We start from the raw sequence: 18025 nt of genomic DNA, 5'->3' as shown, positions 1-18025 counted from the left end.
CCCATAACACCCAACCGCGTAAGGAACGCAAAATCAAGGAACATAACACTGGTATGACTGAAACCAGGGCGGCAAGAGTGGAACAAAACACCAGGCATAAGGCCGAGCCTTCCACCCTTTACCAAGTATATAGATGCATTAATTAAATAAGAGATATTGTGATATCCCAACAAGTAAACATATTCCCACAAGGAACAACATCTCCATGTTCTAACAAGGAACAAACTTCAATCTTCACCTGCAACTAACAATGCTATAAGAGGGGCTGAGCAAAGTGGTAACATAGCCAAACAACGGTTTGCTAGGACAAGGTGGGTTAGAGGCTTGGCTTAACAATATGGGAGGCATGATAAGGAAGTGGTAGGTATCGCAGCATAGGCATAGCAAAAGAGCGAGCAACTAGCAAGCAAAGATAGAAGTGATTTCGAGGGTATGGTCATCTTGCTTGCAAAGTTCTCAGAGTTGTCGAAAGCTTGATCCTCGTAAGCATACTCAATAGGTTCCTCGGTCACGTACTCGTCTCCTGGCTCTACCCAAATAAATAACGCAAGCAAAGGACCAACAATCAATCATGGTGCAATGCACAAGCAACATGATGCAATACACGGCAATATGGGAGATGTGATATGCAATGCATATGCGTGCTTCAGAAGGAAAAGAAAGATCAAGGCATCAACTTGGCAACCCAAGTATGCTGCTGGAAAGATGAGATGATTTTGGTTGAAATTGGTATAAAGATCACCGGAAACAGATGCACGGTTTGCAAATGGCAAGCAAAACAAGGATGGTGCAAAACTGTAATTAGCATCATGATGCCACTTAGAATGCAACAGGAAACTAAGCTACTGCACTCCAACATAACAACAAAGCATATGATAGTGATGTACAAGAGATTCTTGACAAAACTGGAACACTGAGCTACGGCTAAATCACACTATAACAGGTTCAAACAAGCATGGCAAAAGTGCAAAAGATATCAGCATCACAAACTTAGTGAAAATACTAACATGTCAAAAATAACATCAGGAAGCCATGTTTAGAGCAAGCAAACAACATGCTATAGGAACATATCATAGCAAACCAAGGCATGGCATGATTCTACTCAATGCATAGATCAAAAGTCCCTTAATGATCATGAGCCCAAAAGGCACAGAAGATATGATGGCACCCATGTAAACATAGCAAGTTTTATTAACAGTTTCAGACAACAGAAAAACAGAGCATGGCATAAACAGAATTATGATAGCAACTTTGCGAGCTCATGCCACTCACCACGAAATATTGCATGACAAAACAAGCATACCAACAGCAAGATGACATGTTCATAAAGCTAACCATGGCAAGAGCAAGTTCATATGATGCATGGATCACTAGCAACAACCATGAAAAAATTGATTAACATGTTAACATTCTGCCAGGAACATTTTATAGCAAAAGTAGAGCAAAAACAAGACATGCTAGAGCACTGCATAATTGCAAACAGGGGCATGGATGGATAGAGCATAACCACATGTTGAAAACACCCTTACTGAAGTAATCCAAAATAAGCATGGATCTCACTATAGCATCAAGTTTACATGGCATCAAAATAACAGTAGGAAAATGACTTAGTAAAATCCTAAGTCCCTGAAAACAGCAACATCGCGAAGCCTAGTTTGCATGCTTGTTCTAGTCACCACATAGATCACAAAAATACAAGACAATTAGCTCTGTAAAGATGGCATGATGTAGTTCAAAACAGATGTAGACCTCAAGCTCATACGATGCACACATCAAATGCAACAAAAATGACAAAACCTCATAAACTGATAAGTTCCACCAGTTAACATTTTATAGTACTCTGGCATCAATGAAAATGGCATCATAATGAACACGAACATGCATGGAAATGCTTCTATCATGGATAGCTCAATGAGACGAACAATTCGACATATCATATGCATGATTTGGATCACCGAGCACGGAGATATGACATGTGGAACAAGGCATAAAAATGTTCGGGGTTTTTGGGACTTAGACAAAAACATCACCTCCGAAACAGATCTAGGGTTTCAGGCGCGTGGATCGAGGTTCGCCGGATCTTTGCCGCAGATGGAGCGGGAGAGGCGGCCGGAGGTGAGGAGAGGCTCGCCGGAGCGCGCGCGGGGGGGGGGGGGCGAGGTCCGGCCGGGCCGGATCCGGCTGGACCTTGCGCATGCGACGGCGGATGTGCGATGGGGCGGCGGCGGGCGCGGTCAGTGGTGGCGGAACCGAGGCGCGGGCGACGGGGCACGAGAGGAGAGGTGGCGTCGAGGCGCGGGCGGCGGGGCGCGGGAGGACCGGCGCGGTGGGAGGTGGCGGCGGCCACATGGCAGCACGCCAGTGGCTGCGGGGCGGCGGCGACCTCGTCCGGTGTGGCCGTACGTGTCCGGCGGTGACAGGGGATGTTTCTAGGGTTTTGGGACCCGGGATTTCGGAGGGAGACACACATTTATAGGTGGAGGGAGTTTGGAGTGTCCAAATGAGGTCTAGTTTTCGCCCACACGATCGTGATCCGATGATGAAGGACATGGAGATGGTTTAGATGAGTTATTGGGCTGTTTTGGAGGGGTGTTGGGCTGCAACACACAAGAGGCTTTTGCAGTTACCCGGTTAACCGTTGGGGTATCAAACAGACTCCAAATGCAACGATATTTGATAGGCGGTCTACCGGTGGTGTACCAAGGCCACTTGACAAATCTCGGTCCATTCCGAGAACGTTTAACACCCGCTCATGAAAATAGACAAGAGGGGTGTGCCGGTGCACGTGGGAGTGTCGGATTGCGAAATGGACAACAGGGAAAGTGCTCGGATGCATGAGACGAACACGAATGCAAATGCGTTGCACATGATGACATGATGTGAAATGAGTGGCATGAACAAAATGCACAATAAATACAAAAACCCAACCACGAAGGGCATCTCATAACTTAAAGCCGAAAATGGCAAGAGTTGGAGTTACAAATATGGCAAGTTACATCTGGGGTGTTACAGTATTGCAATCTGGTTTTTATTGGCCTAGTCTCTTCAAGGATGCTCGTAAGTTTGTCTTGTCTTGTGATGAATGCCAGAGAATTGGCAATATTAGTAGACGTCAGGAAATGCCTATGAATTATTCACTTGTTATTGAACCATTTGATGTTTGGGGCTTTGATTATATGGGACCTTTTCCTTCCTCTAATGGGTATACACATATTTTAGTTGCTGTTGATTATGTTACTAAGTGGGTAGAAGCTATTCCAACTAGTAGTGCTGATCATAACACTTCTATTAAGATGCTTAAAGAAGTTATTTTTCCGAGGTTTGGAATCCCTAGATATTTAATGACTGATGGTGGTTTCACACTTTATTCATGGTGCTTTTCGTAAATTTCCTGCTAAGTATGATGTTAATCATAGAATTGCATCTCCTTATCATCCTCAATCTAGTGGTCAAGTAGAATTGAGCAATAGAGAAATTAAATTGATCTTGCAAAAGACTGTCAATAGATGTAGAAAGAATTGGTCTAAGAAACTTGATGATGCATTATGGGCTTATAGGACTGCTTATAAGTACCCTATGGGTATGTCTCCTTATTAAATGGTTTATGGAAAAGCATGTCACTTACCTCTTGAACTAGAGCATAAAGCTTATTGAGAAATCAAAGAGCTCAACTATGATTTCAAACTTGTCGGTGAGAAGAGGTTATTTGGCATAAGCTCGCTTGATGAATGGAGAACACAAGCTTATGAGAATACCAAGTTGTTTAAAGAAAAGGTTAAAAGATGGCATGGCAAAATGATACAAAAGCGTGAGTATAATGTAGGTGATCATGTTTTGCTATACAACTCTCTTTTAAGATTTTTTGCAGGAAAGCTTCTCTCTAAATGGGAAGGTCCTTACATTATCGAGGAGGTTATCATTCCGGTGCCATCAAAATCAACAACACCGAACCCACTAACCTGAAGGTGATAAACGATCAAAGAATCAAACATTATATTTCAGGTACTCCCATAAATGTTGAGACAAATATAATTAATACCATAACACCGGAGGAGTACATAAGGGATACTTTCCAGAATGTTTCAGACTCCGAAAAGGAAGATGTATGTGGTATGGTAAGTAAACCGACTCCAAAACTGTTATAATGGCAATTTTTCTCTGTTTTGGATTATTTAAAAAATTAGGAAAATTAAAAGTAGTCCGAAGAGTGCACGAGGAGGCGACAAGGCAAGAGGGTGCGCCCCACCCTTCCCGCCACCTCGTGTACCCTCCAGACTCTGTTTTCTTGCACAATACTTCTTTTGGTCGGTAAACATTCATTATATAATCTCCCAAAGGTTTTGACCACCGTACCATGACAAAATCCTCTATTCTTGTTTCGAGCTGTTTTTCTCACAGATCTATATCACCATGACGTCTCCAAGCGTCCCCAAGGACAAGTTTTTCCAAAAGGTCATCAACCCCTATCTTGCGGAGGTGCTGCAGCACCCTCAAACCATTAAGATGCATGAGGGGGTGCTGCACATCCGCGATGTTGAAGGGCCGAAGAAGACTGGAAGCGTGGAGACAAGACTCGAAGCAATGGAGTAGCAAGTTTTCAAGTGTCAAGGGATGGTGGAACGTGGAGTCAACGCCAATCGCTTTATGATCATGAAATTTACCAATAATCACAAGCTGGATGCCAAGAACATTGGGGAGGCCATCTTCAAGCTTCACGAGAAAATCGAGCACCTCCAAGCCCAGATCTATGACCTGCAAAACCAAAACTGTGAGTATGAATACAGATTTAAGAGCATGAGTTTGGCTACAGATTTGCGGATCCCGGATACTCGTTCATCTTTCTATGATGGTAAGCCTATGCCCTGGAAGATGGATTACAAGCCTACAACATCAACAACTTCATCGTCACCACCTCCGAATAAAGAGATCTAAATACAAGGGCATGGGCACTCCCCTTGGCGACTGCCAAGCTTGGGGGAGGGGCCCCGGTATCGTATCACCATCACATCTTTATCTTTATCATTTTTCTTAGTTCGATCCGTTTGGTTATATCTTGATCTAGTAGAATAAAGTTTTTAGTATGATCTAGATTTGAGTTTTGCTTTGAGATCTATCTATGTAATCAAGTAGCTTTGAGTTGAGGGATTTGCTTTCTTGCTATGATCTTGAGGGTATAAGGATAAAGGAAATAATAAAAAGAAATAAAAAGATCATATAGTGATCTTATGGAGAGTGATGATTTCACATATAAAGAGTATGATGAATAAAATTTGTTGAAAGTTAACAAACATAGTTTTGGTCATTGTTGCAATTAATAGGAAGTAGTAAGGAAAGATAGGATTCACATATAAATATACTATCTTGGACATCTTTTTTAATTGTGAGCACTCATTAAAATATGACATGCTAAAAGGTTGATGTTGGACAAGGAAGACAACATAATGGATTATGTTTTCTTATATCTGAATAGAAGTTATATTGTCATGGATCCTCCAACATGTTGATCTTGCCTTTTCCCTCTTATGCTAGCCAAATCCTTTGCACCAAGTAGAGATACTACTTGTGCTTCCAAACATGCCTTAAACCAGTTTTGCCATGAGAGTCCACCATACCTACCTATTGATTGAGTAAGATCCTTCAAGTAAGTTGTCATCGGTGCAAGCAATGAAATTTGCTCTCTAAATATGTATGATCTATTAGTATGAAGAAAATAAGCTTTATACGAACTTGTGACATGGAAGAAATAAAAGCGACGGACTGCATAATAAGGTTCTTTATCACAAGCGGCAATATAAAGTGATGTTCTTTTGCATTAAGATTTTGTGCATCCAACCATACAAGTGCATGACAACCTCTGCTTCCCTCTGCGAAGGGCCTATCTTTTACTTTTATCTTCCACCCTTACACAAGAGTCATGGTGACCTTCACCTTTCCTTTTTACACCTTTTCTTTTTGGCAAGAACTAAGTGTTGGAGAAAGATCCATATATATATATCCACTCGGATGTAGGTTTTCATAAAGTATTATTGTTGACATTACCCTTGAGGTAAAAGGTTGGGAGGTGAAACTATAAGCCCCTATCTTTCTCTGTGTTCGAATGAAGCTTCTAACCCATAAGTGTCGCATGAGTGTTAGCATTTGTGAAAGACTAAATGATAGTTGAATATGTGGACTTGCTAGAAAGCTCTTGTATTGACTCTTTCCGAAGTTATGATAAATTGCAATTGCTTAAATGACTGAGATCATAGTTTGTTAGTCTTCAATAAAGTTTCTGATTCACACTTTACCTTGTGAATGAATTGTTACTTTAGCATAAGAAATCATATGACAATACATGTTGCTGTTCTAAAGATGATCATGATGCCCACATGTCCGTATTTTATTTTATCGACACCTCTATCTCTAAACATGTGGACATATTTATCGATTTTGGCTTTCGCTTGAGGACAAGTGAGGTCTAAGCTTGGGGGAGTTGATACGTCCATTTTGCATCATGCTTTTATATTGATATTTTTGCATTATGGGTTGCTATTACACATTATGGTACAATACTTGTGCCTTTTCTCCCTTATTTTACAAGGTTTACATGAAGAGGGAGAACGCCGGCAGCTGGAATTCTGGACTAGAAAAGGAGCAAATCTGAGAGACCTATTCTGCACAACTCCAAAAGTCTTGAAACTTCACGGAGAATTATTTTGGAATATATAAAAAATATTGGGTGAAGAAAGCACCTGAGGGGACCCACCAGGCATCCACAAGGGTGGGGGTGCGCCCTACCCAGGGCGTGCCCCCTGCCTTGACGTCCACCTGGTAGGCCCCCAGTGCCCATCTTTTGCTATATGAAGGGTTTTTACCTGAAAAAAAATCAAGAGGAAGCTTTCGGGATGAAGCGCCGCCGTCTCGAGGCGAAACTTGGACAGAACCAATCTAGGGCTTCGGCGAAGCTATTCTGTCGGGGAAACTTCCCTCTCGGAGGGGGAAATCGAAGCCATCATCATCATCAACGATCCTCTGATCGAGAGGGGGTCAATCTCCATCAACATATTCACCAACACCATCTCCTCTCAAACCCTAGTTCATTACTTGTATCCGATCTTTGTCTCAAAACCTCAGATTGGTACCTATGGGTTGCTAGTAGTGTTGATTACTCCTTTTAGTTGATGCTAGTTGGTTTATTCGGTGGAAGATCATATGTTCAGATCCTTAATGATAATTAATACTCCTTTGAATATGAACATGAATATGCTTTGTGAGTAGTTATGTTTGTTCTCGAGGACATGGGAGAAGTCTTGTTATAAGTAATCATGTGAATTTGGTATTTGTTCGATATTTTGATGAGATGTATGTTGTCTCTCCTCTAGTGGTGTTATGTGAACGTCTACTACATGACACTTCACCGTGATTTGGGCCTAGGGGAAGGCATTGGGAAGTAATAAGTAGATGATGGGTTGCTAGAGTGACAGAAGCTTAAACCCTAGTTTTTGCGTTGCTTCGTAAGGGGCTGATTTGGATCCACATGTTTCATGCTATGGTTAGATTTTTCTTTTGTTGGTATGTGAAACTAGGTGGTATAAATTTAGCAACAATGTAATTAGCATAATCAACATACCATGGAGCATTACGAGAAGCGTTTATTACAGCGAATTGTTCATCAGGAAAGCTACCATCAATAGGTAGTGGGTCATCAAGAACAATCTCTAACCTTGACATGTTGTCTTCTACGGGGTTCTCAACACCTTTCCTATCAATAATATGCAAATAAAATTATTGTAGCAAGAGAACCCATCTAATAAGTCTAGGTTTAGCATCTTTCTTTTCCATAAGATATTTAATAGCAACATGATCAGTGTGAACAGTTACTTTGGAATCAACAATATAAGATCTGAACTTATCACAAGCAAATACAACTGCTAAAAATTCTTTTTCAGTAGTAGTATAATTTCTTTGAGCACTGTCTAGAGTTTTACTAGCATAATGAATAACATTCAATTTCTTATCAACTCTTTGTCCTAGAATAACGGCAACAACATAATCACTAGAATCACACATAATTTCAAAGGGTAGGTTCCAATCGGGTGTTTGAACAATAGGTGCGGAAATTAAGGCTTTCTTAAGTATTTCAAAGGCTTCTACACAATCATCATCAAAAACAAATGGGACATCTTTTTGCAAAAGATTAGTAAGAGGCCTAGAAATTTTAGAGAAATCTTTAATAAACCTTCTATAGAAACCAACATGACCAAGGAAACTTCTTATACCTTTGATGTCTTTGGGACACATCATCTTTTCAATAGCATCAACTTTAGCTTTGTCCACTTCAATACCTATTTCAGAGATTTTATGCCCCAAGAGAATACCTTCGTTAACCATAAAGTGACACTTCTCCTAATTCAAGACAAGATTAGTTTCTTCACATCTCTGCAAAACCCGATCAAGGTTGCTTAAGCAATCATCAAAAGAAGTTCCATAAATGGAGAAATCATCCATGAAAACCTCAAAAATCTTTTCACAAAAGTCAGAGAATATATCAGTCATACATCTTTGAAAGGTAGCAGGTGCATTGCATAAACCAAAAGGCATACATCTATAAGCAAAAGTACCGAAAGGACAAGTAAAAGTAGTCTTGATCTTCTTGTGACACAGGTATTTGAGAGAAACCAGAGTAACCATCTAGAAAGAAAAAGTGTGTATGTTTGGATAGTATTTCTAGCATTTGATTAATAAAATGTAGAGGGTAATGATCTTTCCTAGTAGCTTTGTTTAATTTTCTAAAATTGATTACCATTCTATAACCTGTAACAATTCTTTGTGGGAGCGATTCATTTTTATCATTGGGAACAAAAGTAATACCTCCCTTCTTAGGGACACAATGAACAAGACTTACCCATCTACTATCAGCAATAGGATAAATTATACCTGCTTTCAGAAGCTTTAATATTTCATTTATTACCACTTCCTTCATCTTAGGATTTAACCGTCGTTGATTATCAACAACTAGTTTAGCATCAGGCTCCATATTAATTTTGTGCTGACATAGAGTGGAACTAATGCCCTTAAGATCATTTAGAGTATATCCAATAGCGGCACCGTGCTTCTTTAGAGTTTTCAATAATTTCTTTTCTTCATGCTCTGAAAGGTTAGCACTAATAATAACATGATATATCTTCTTTTCTTCAAGATAAGAATATTTGAGAGTATCAGGCAATTGTTTAAGATCGAACACAGAATCACTCTTGGGTTGTAGAGGATCTCCAAGAGTTTCAACAGGAAAATTGAGTTACAAAACATGCATCTTTTTAAATAAAATCTCATCTAATACCCTTCTTTCATTCATAAACATATCATTTTCATGGTCAAGCAAATATTGTTCGAAAGTATCAATAGGAGGTACGACAATAGAATCAAGACCAATAATTTCATCTTTACTAGGAAATTCTTTATCATGAGGTTGTCTACGAAATTCAGAGAAATTAAACTCATGAGACACATCCTCAAAACTTACACTAATAGTTTCTTTATTGCAATCTATCTTAGCATTGACAGTTTTCAAGAAAGGTCTACCAAATAAATTGGGACAAAAATCATCTTGTGGGGAACCAAGAACAAGAAAATCAGTAGGATATTTTATTTTCCCACACAAAACTTCTGTTGGGAAACGTTGCATGGAGAACAAAAAAAATTCTACGCACACAAAATGATCTATCCATGGAGATGCATAGCAATGAGAAGGGGAGAGTGTGCCTACGTACCCTCATAGACCGTAAGTGGAAGCATTTCATATCATGGTTGATGTAGTCGAACTTTCTTCGCACTCCAACCGATCTAGTACTGAACGCACGTCACCTCCGCGTTCTGCACACGTTCAGCTCGAAGACGTCCTCCGCCTTCTTGATCCAGAAAGACGGCGAGGTAGTAGATGAGTTTGGTAGCACGACATCATGGTGAGTGATGGTGATGTGATCTCTGTAGGGCTTCGCCTAAGCACTACAGAAATATGACCGAGGGAGTAAACGGTGGACGGGGGCACCGCACACGGCTAAGACAATGTTGTGTCCTTGTGTGGCGCCCCTCCCCATGTATATATAGGTGGGAGGGAAGGAGGCAGCCCCTAGGGTGCCCCAAGAGACCTAGAAGCAGCCCTAGGGCTCTTTCCTTGCCCTGCGCCCCCCTTTCCATATATAACTGGGGGGGGGGGGGAGGGAAAGAGGGGGGGGGGAGGGAAGGAAGGGGGAGTCCTACTCCACACTTTTCTTTCCCTTCCCCTATTTCCTTCACCTTTTAGGCCGGCCTGATATGGGGGGCGCACCAGCCCCTTGTGGCTGGTGCGTTCCCTCTCTTGGCCCATAAGGCCCATATCTTTTGCCGGGGGTGCCCGGAATGCCTTCCGATGACCCGATAAGTACCCGGTACCCCCCGAAACACTTCTAGTGTCTGAATACTATCGTCCTATATATAAATCTTTACCTCTCGACCATTTCGAGACTCATCATCATGTCCGTGATCTCATTCGGGACTCTGAACAACATTCGGTCACCAAATCACATAACTCATATAATACTATATCGTCAACAAACGTTAAGCGTGCGGACCCTACGAGTTCAAGAACTATGTAGACATGACTGAGACACCTCTTCGGTCAATAACCAATAGGGGAACCTGGATGCCCATATTGGCTCCTACATATTCTACGAAGATCTTTATCGGTCAAACTGTTATGACAACATACACAATTCCCTTTGTCCATCGGTATGTTACTTGCCTGAGATTCAATCGCCGACATCTTCATACCTAGTTCAATCTTGTTACCGGAAAGTCTCTTTACTCGTTCCATAATACATCACCTCATGACTAACTCCTTAGTCGTTTGCTTTCAAGCCTATGATGTGTATTACCGAGAGGGCCCATAGATACCTCTCCGATACTCGGAGTGACAAATCCTAATCTCGATCTATGCCAACTCAACAAACACCTTCGGAGATACCTGTAGAGCATCTTTATAGTCACCCAGTTATGTTGTGACATTTGATAGCACACAAGGCATTCCTCCGGTATCCGGGAGTTTCATAATCTCATAGTCGAAGGAATATGTATTTGACATGAAGAAAGCAATAGCAATAAAACTGAATGATCATGATGCTAATCTAATGGGTGGGTCTTGTCCATTACATAATTCTCTTAATGATGTGATCCCGTTATCAAATGACAACACATGTCTATGGTTAGGAAACCTTAACCATCTTTGATCAACGAGCTAGTCTAGTAGAGGCTTACTAGGGACACGATATTTGTTTATGTATTCACACATGTATTTAGGTTTCCGATCAATAAAATTATAGCATGAATAATAAACCTTTACCATGAATAAGGAAATATAAAATAACAACTTTATTATTGCCTCTAGGGCATATTTTCTTCAGTCTCCCACTTGTACTAGAGTCAATAATCTAGTTCACACTGCCATGTGAATAACACCCATAGTTCAGATCGCTATGTGATTAACACCTATAGTTCACATCGCCATGTGACCAACACCCAAAGGGTTTACTAGAGTCAATAATCTAGTTCACATCGCCATGTGATTAACACCCATAGAGTAATAAGGTGTGATCATGTTTTTGCTTGTGAGAGAAGTTTAGTCAACGGTCATGCGCAAAAAAAGTTTAGTCAACGGGTCTCTCACATTCAGATCCGTATATATTTTGCAAATATCTATGTGTACAATGCTATGTATGGAGATAGTCTAGCTAATTGCTCCCACATTCAATATGTATTCAGATTGAGACTTAGAGTCATCTAGATTAGTGTCAAAGCTTGCATCAACGTAACTCTTTACGACAAACTCTTTATCACTTCCATAACTGAGAAAAATTTCCTTAGTCCTCTTTAAGGCACCTAAGGATAAGTTTGACCACTATCCAGTGGTCCACTCCTGGATCACTCTTGTACCCTCTTTGCCAGATAAGTGGCAAGACACACTTCAGGTGTAGTAAACAGCATGGCATATCGTATAGAACCTATGGCCGAGGCATGGGGAATGACTTTCATTCTCTCTCTATCTTCTGCCGTGGTCGGGCTTTGAGTCTTACTCAACTTCACACCTTGTAATACAGGCAAGAACCCCTTCTTGGACTGAACCATTTTGAACTTCTTCAAATCTTATCAAGGTATGTGTTTTGTGGAAGTTCTATTAAGCGTCTTGATCTATCTCTATAGATCTTGATGCTCAATATGCAAGTAGCTTCACCGAGGTATTTCATTAAAAAATTCTTATTCAAGTATCCTTTTATGCTATCCAGAACTTCTATATCATTTCCAATCAGCAATATGTCCACATATAATATCAGAAATGCTACAGAGCTCCCACTCACTTTCTTGTAAATACATGCTTCACCATAAGTCTGTATAAAACCATATGCTTTGATCACCTCATCAAAGTGTATATTCCAACTCCGAGATGCTTGCACCAGTCCATAGATGGATCACTGGAGCTTGCACACTTTGTTAGCACCTTTAAGATCGACAACAACTTCTGGTTGCATCATATACAACTCTTCTTTAATATCCATTAAGGAATGCAGTTTTTGACATCCATTTGCAAAATTTCATAATTATAAAATGCAGCAATTGCTAACATGATTCAGACAGACTTAAGCATCGCTACAGGTGAGAAGGTCTCATCGTAGTCAACCCCTTGAACTTGTAGAAAACCTTTCGAGACAAGTAGAGCTTTGTAGATGGTGACATGACCATCATCGTCTGTCTTCTTCTTGAAGATCCATTTATTCTCAATGGCTTGCCGATCAACGGGCAAGTCCACCAAAGTCCACACTTTGTTCTCATACATGGATCCTATCTCAGATTTCATGGCCTCAAGCCATCTATCAGAATCTGGGCTCATCATAGCTTCTTCATAGTTCGTAGGTTCGCCATGGTCTAGTAACATGACTTCCAGGACAGGATTACCGTGCCACTCTGGTGCGGAACGTGCTCTATTCGACCTACGAGATCCAGTAGTAACTTGATCTGAAGTTTCATGATCATCATCATTAGATTCCTCTCTAGTTGGTGTAGGCATCACAGGAACGGTTTTCTTTGATGTGCTACTGTCCAATTCGAGAGAAGGTACAAGTACCTCATCAAGTTCCACTTTCCTCTCACTCACTTCTTTCGAGAGAAACTTCTCCTCTAGAAAGGACCCATTCTTAGCAACACAAATCTTTCCTTCGAATCTATGGTAGAAGGTGTACCCAATTCTTTCTTTAGGATATCCTATGAAGACGCGCTTCTTCGATTTAGGTTCGAGCTTATCAGGCTGAAGCCTTTTGACATAAGCGTCGCATCCCCAAACTTTAAGAAATGATAGCTTAGTGAAGGAAATATGCCCTAGAGGCAATGATAAAGTTGTTATTTATGTTTCCTTATATCATGATAAATGTTTATTATTCATGCTAGAATTATATTAACCAGAAACTTAGTACATGTGTGAATACATAGACAAAACAGAGTGTCCCTAGTATGCCTCTACTTGAGTAGCTCGTTAATCAAAGATGGTTAAAGTTTCCTGACCATAGACATGTGTTGTCATTTGATGAACGGGATCACATCATTAGAGAATTATGTGATGGACAAGACCCATCTATTAGCTTAGCATAATGATCATTAAGTCTTATTGCTATTGCTTTCTTCATGACTTATGCATATTCTTCTGACTATGAGATTATGCAACTCTCGAATACCGGAGGAACACCTTGTGTGCTATCAAACGTCACAATGTAACTGGGTGATTATAAAGATGCTCTACAGGTGTCTCTGAAGGTGTTTGTTGGGTTGGCATAGATCGAGATTAGGATTTGTCACTCCGAGTATTGGAGAGGTATCTCTGGGCCCTCTCGGTAATGCACATCACTATAAGCCTTGCAAGCAACGTGACTAATGAGTTAGTTACGGGATGATGCATTACAGAACGAGTAAAGAGACTTGCCGATAACGAGATTGAACTAGGTATGATGATACCGATGATCGAACCTCGGGCAAGTAGCATACCGATGACAAAGGGAATAACGTATGTTGTTATTGCGGTTTGACCGATAAAGATCTTCGTACAATATGTAGGAACCAATATGAGCATCTAGGTTCCGCTGTTGGTTATTGATCGAAGATGTGTCTCGGTCATGTCTACATAGTTCTCGAGCCCGTAGGGTCCGCACGCTTAACGTTCGATGACGATTTGTATTAAGAGTTATGTGTTTTGGTGACTGAAGATTGTTCGGAGTCCGAGATGATATCACGGACATGACGAGGAGTCTCAAAATGGTTGAGAGGTAAAGATTGATATATTGGACGATAGTATTCGGACACCAGAATGGTTTCGGGATGTTTCAGATATTTATCGGAGTACCGAGGGGTTATCGGAACCCCTAGGGGAGTAATGGGCCTTCATGGGCCGTACGGGAGAAAGAGAGGGGAGCCCGCAGGGTGGCGCCCCCCAAGGGAGTCCGAATTGGACAAGGGAGAGGGGGGCGCGGCCCCCTTTCCTCTTTCCCTGTCCCTCTCCCTCTCCTTCCCTTTTCCCCTCCAATGAGAAAGGAAAAAAGGGGGGGGATCCTACTAGGAGTGGACTCCTAGTAGGACTCCCCCCTTGGCGCACCCCCTTGGTGGCCGGCCTCCTCCTCCCCTCATTTATATACGGGGGCAGGGGGCACCCCAAAGCACAACACTTATTCTCTTAGCCGTCTGCGGTGCCCCCCTCCACAGTTTACTCCTCCGGCCATAGCGTCGTAGTGCTTAGGCGAAGCCCTGTGCGGATCACATCACCATCACCGTCACCATGCCGTCGTGCTGACAAAACTCTCCCTCAACCCTCTACTAGATCAAGAGTTCGAGGGACGTCATCGAGCTGAATGCGTGCTGAACTCGGAGGTGCCATACGTTTAGACGGTGCCCTATTAACGTGAATGCAGCTTTCTCTAATGCATAACCCCAAAACGATAGTGGTAAATCGGTAAGAGACATCATAGAATGCACCATATCTAATAAAGTACAATTACGACATTCGGACACACCATTACGCTGTGGTGTTCCAGGTGGTGTGAGTTGTGAAACTATTCCACATTTTTTTAAATGAAGGCCAAACTCATAACTCAAATATTCGCCTCCATGATCAGATCATAGAAACTTTATTTCTTGTTACGATGATTCTCCTCTTCACTCTGAAGTTCTTTGAACTTTTCAAATGTTTCAGACTTCTGGTTCATTAAGTAAATATACCCATATCTACTCAAATCATCTGTGAAGTGAAGGAAATATGCCCTACATGCAATAATAAAGTTGTTGTTTTATATTTCCTTATATCATGATAAATGTTTATTATTCATGCTAGAATTGTATTAGCTGGAAACTTGGTACATGTGTGGATACATAGACAAAACACCGTGTCCCTAGTGAGCCTCTACTAGACTTGGTCGTTAATCAAAGATGGTTAATTTCCCTAACCATAGACATGTGTTGTCATTTGATGAACGGGATCACATCATTAGGAGAATGATGTGATGGACAAGACCCATCCGTTAGCTTAGCATATTGATCGTTCAGTTTTATTGCTATTGCTTTCTTCATGTCGTATACATATTCCTTTGACTATGAGATTATCCAACTCCCGGATACCGGAGGAATACCTTGTGTGCTATCAAACACCACAACGTAACTGGGTGATTATAAAGATGCTCTATAGGTATCTCTAAAGGTGTTTGTTGGGTTGGCATAGATCAAGATTATGATTTGTCACTCCGAGTACTGGAGAGGTATCTCTGGGCCCTCTCGGTAATACACATCATGATAAGCCTTGCAAGCAATGTGACTAATGAGTTAGTTACATGATGACGTATTACGGAACGAGTAAAGAGACTTTCCAGTAACGAGATTGAACTAGGTATGAAGATACCGACGATCAAATCTGGGGTAAGTAATATACCGATGACAAAGGGAATGACGCATGTTGTCATTACGGTTTGACCGATAAAGATCTTCGTAGAATATGTAGGAGCCAATATGAGCATCCAGGTTCCGCTATTGGTTATTGAGCGGAGAGGTGTCTCGAGAATGTCTAAATAGTTCTCGAACCCATAGGGTCCGCACGCTTAACGTTCGATGACGATTTGTATTATGCGTTATGTGTTTTGGTGACCGAAGATTGTTTGGAGTCCCGGATGAGATCACGGACATGACGAGGAGTCTCGAAATGGTCAAGAGGTAAAGATTGATTTATTGGACTATAGTATTCGGACACCAGAAGTGTTTCCGAATGTATCGGGTACATATCGGAGTACCGGGGGGGGGGAGGGGGGTTACCGGAACCCCCGGGGGAAGATATGGGCCATAGGAGGGAGGAAAGCCAGCCCACAAGAGGTAGCACCCCCAAGGGAGGAGTCCGAATTGGACTAGGGGAGGGGGCGGTGCCCCCTGTCCTTCTCCTCCTCTCTCTCCTTCCCCCTTTCCCCTTCCAGTAAAAGGAAAGGGCAGGGGCGGGGGGGGGGGGGGGGGGGGGGGGGGGGGGAATTGGACTAGGAGCCCAAGTGGGACTCCTCCCACTTGGGACGCGCCTAGACCGGCCTCCTCCCCTCTCCCTCCTTTATATACGGGGGCGGGGGGCGCCTCTAACACACATCAATTGTTCCAAGCCGTGTGCGGTGCCCCCTCCACAGTTTGCTCCTCCGGTCATATTTTCATAGTGCTTAGGCGAAGCCCTCATCACCGCCACATGCCATCGTGCTCACGAAACTCTCCCTTGGCACTTTGCTGTTTCAAGAGTTCAAGCGATGTCATTGAGCTGAATGTGTGCAGAACTCGGAGGTGCCGTACGTTCGGTACTTGATTGGTTGAATCGAGAAGACGTTCGACTACATCAACCACGTTAAGTAAATGCTTCTGCTTTCGGTCTACGAGGGTATGTGGACACACTCTCCCCCTCTCGTTGCTATGCATCTCCTAGATAGATCTTGCGTGATCGTAGGATTTTTTTGAAATTGCATGCTACGTTCCCCAACAGTGGCATCAGAGCCAGGTCTATGCGTAGATGATATGCACGAGTAGAACACAAGGAATTGTGGGCGGTGATCGTCATACTGCTTACCACCAATGTATTATTTTGATTTGGCAGTATTGTTGGATGAAGCCGCCCAGACCAACCTTACATGACCACGTTCATGAGACCGCTTCCACCAACACACACGCAACTAGTTTTTCATAAAGGTGGCTAGCGGGTGTCTGTTTCTCCAAGTTTAGTTGAATCGGATTTGACTGCGGCTGATCCTTGTTAAAGGTTAAAACAACAAACTTGATAAATCACCTGTAGCGACCCGACCTCAAACGGTAAAGCCTCTATGTATCTGTGCCATCCCTGGATCGGTATGCTGGCACACACAGTACATCAATGTACATATCAAAGTGCAATCACATGTATAAATAACGTAAAACTGATATATACCTCATAAGTCTCAGCAGAAACAATCGAACGGGTGTGGAGTCCCATCAACGCCAACGGCAAGTTGAGTGTAGACCATAACCCTACAACGTAACTCTTACTCATCATAGAAGTTCCTGCAACATAAGATGTTGTAACCCTGTAGGTCAGTACATTGAATGTACTGGCAAGTCACATCATAAGAATAATGAACCTATTTCTACATACAATTTGGCTTGTGGAAAGCTCTAAGTTTAGTTTTTGCATAAAGCTAGTTTTCCCTAGAATAAAAGTTATTATTCTACCACTACAATATAACATAGGATGAGTTGGCAAACCCAACTCAATCCATTCCCAGAGTTTCATTTAAAACCCCACTGTTTAAATTAAGAGTGATGAGATCTCCCAGCATTTCCAATACTAGATGCTCAAGTTGTCCGTAACCGGGAACATGGCTAATCGATTAGGTTTTAACACTCTGCAGTGGTTTGCGCACTTCTTCCCACAAGACTCGATCGCCTCCCTTGAAGTTCTCGCACTGCCTGGCGTTTGAGAACGGGATGACCA

The sequence above is a fragment of the Triticum urartu genome, chromosome 3 (assembly GCF_003073215.2).
Source record: "Triticum urartu cultivar G1812 chromosome 3, Tu2.1, whole genome shotgun sequence".
Taxonomy (NCBI): Eukaryota; Viridiplantae; Streptophyta; class Magnoliopsida; order Poales; family Poaceae; genus Triticum; species Triticum urartu.
The sequence above is the reverse complement of the archived record's forward strand: the minus strand, read 5'-3'. Positions refer to the sequence as shown.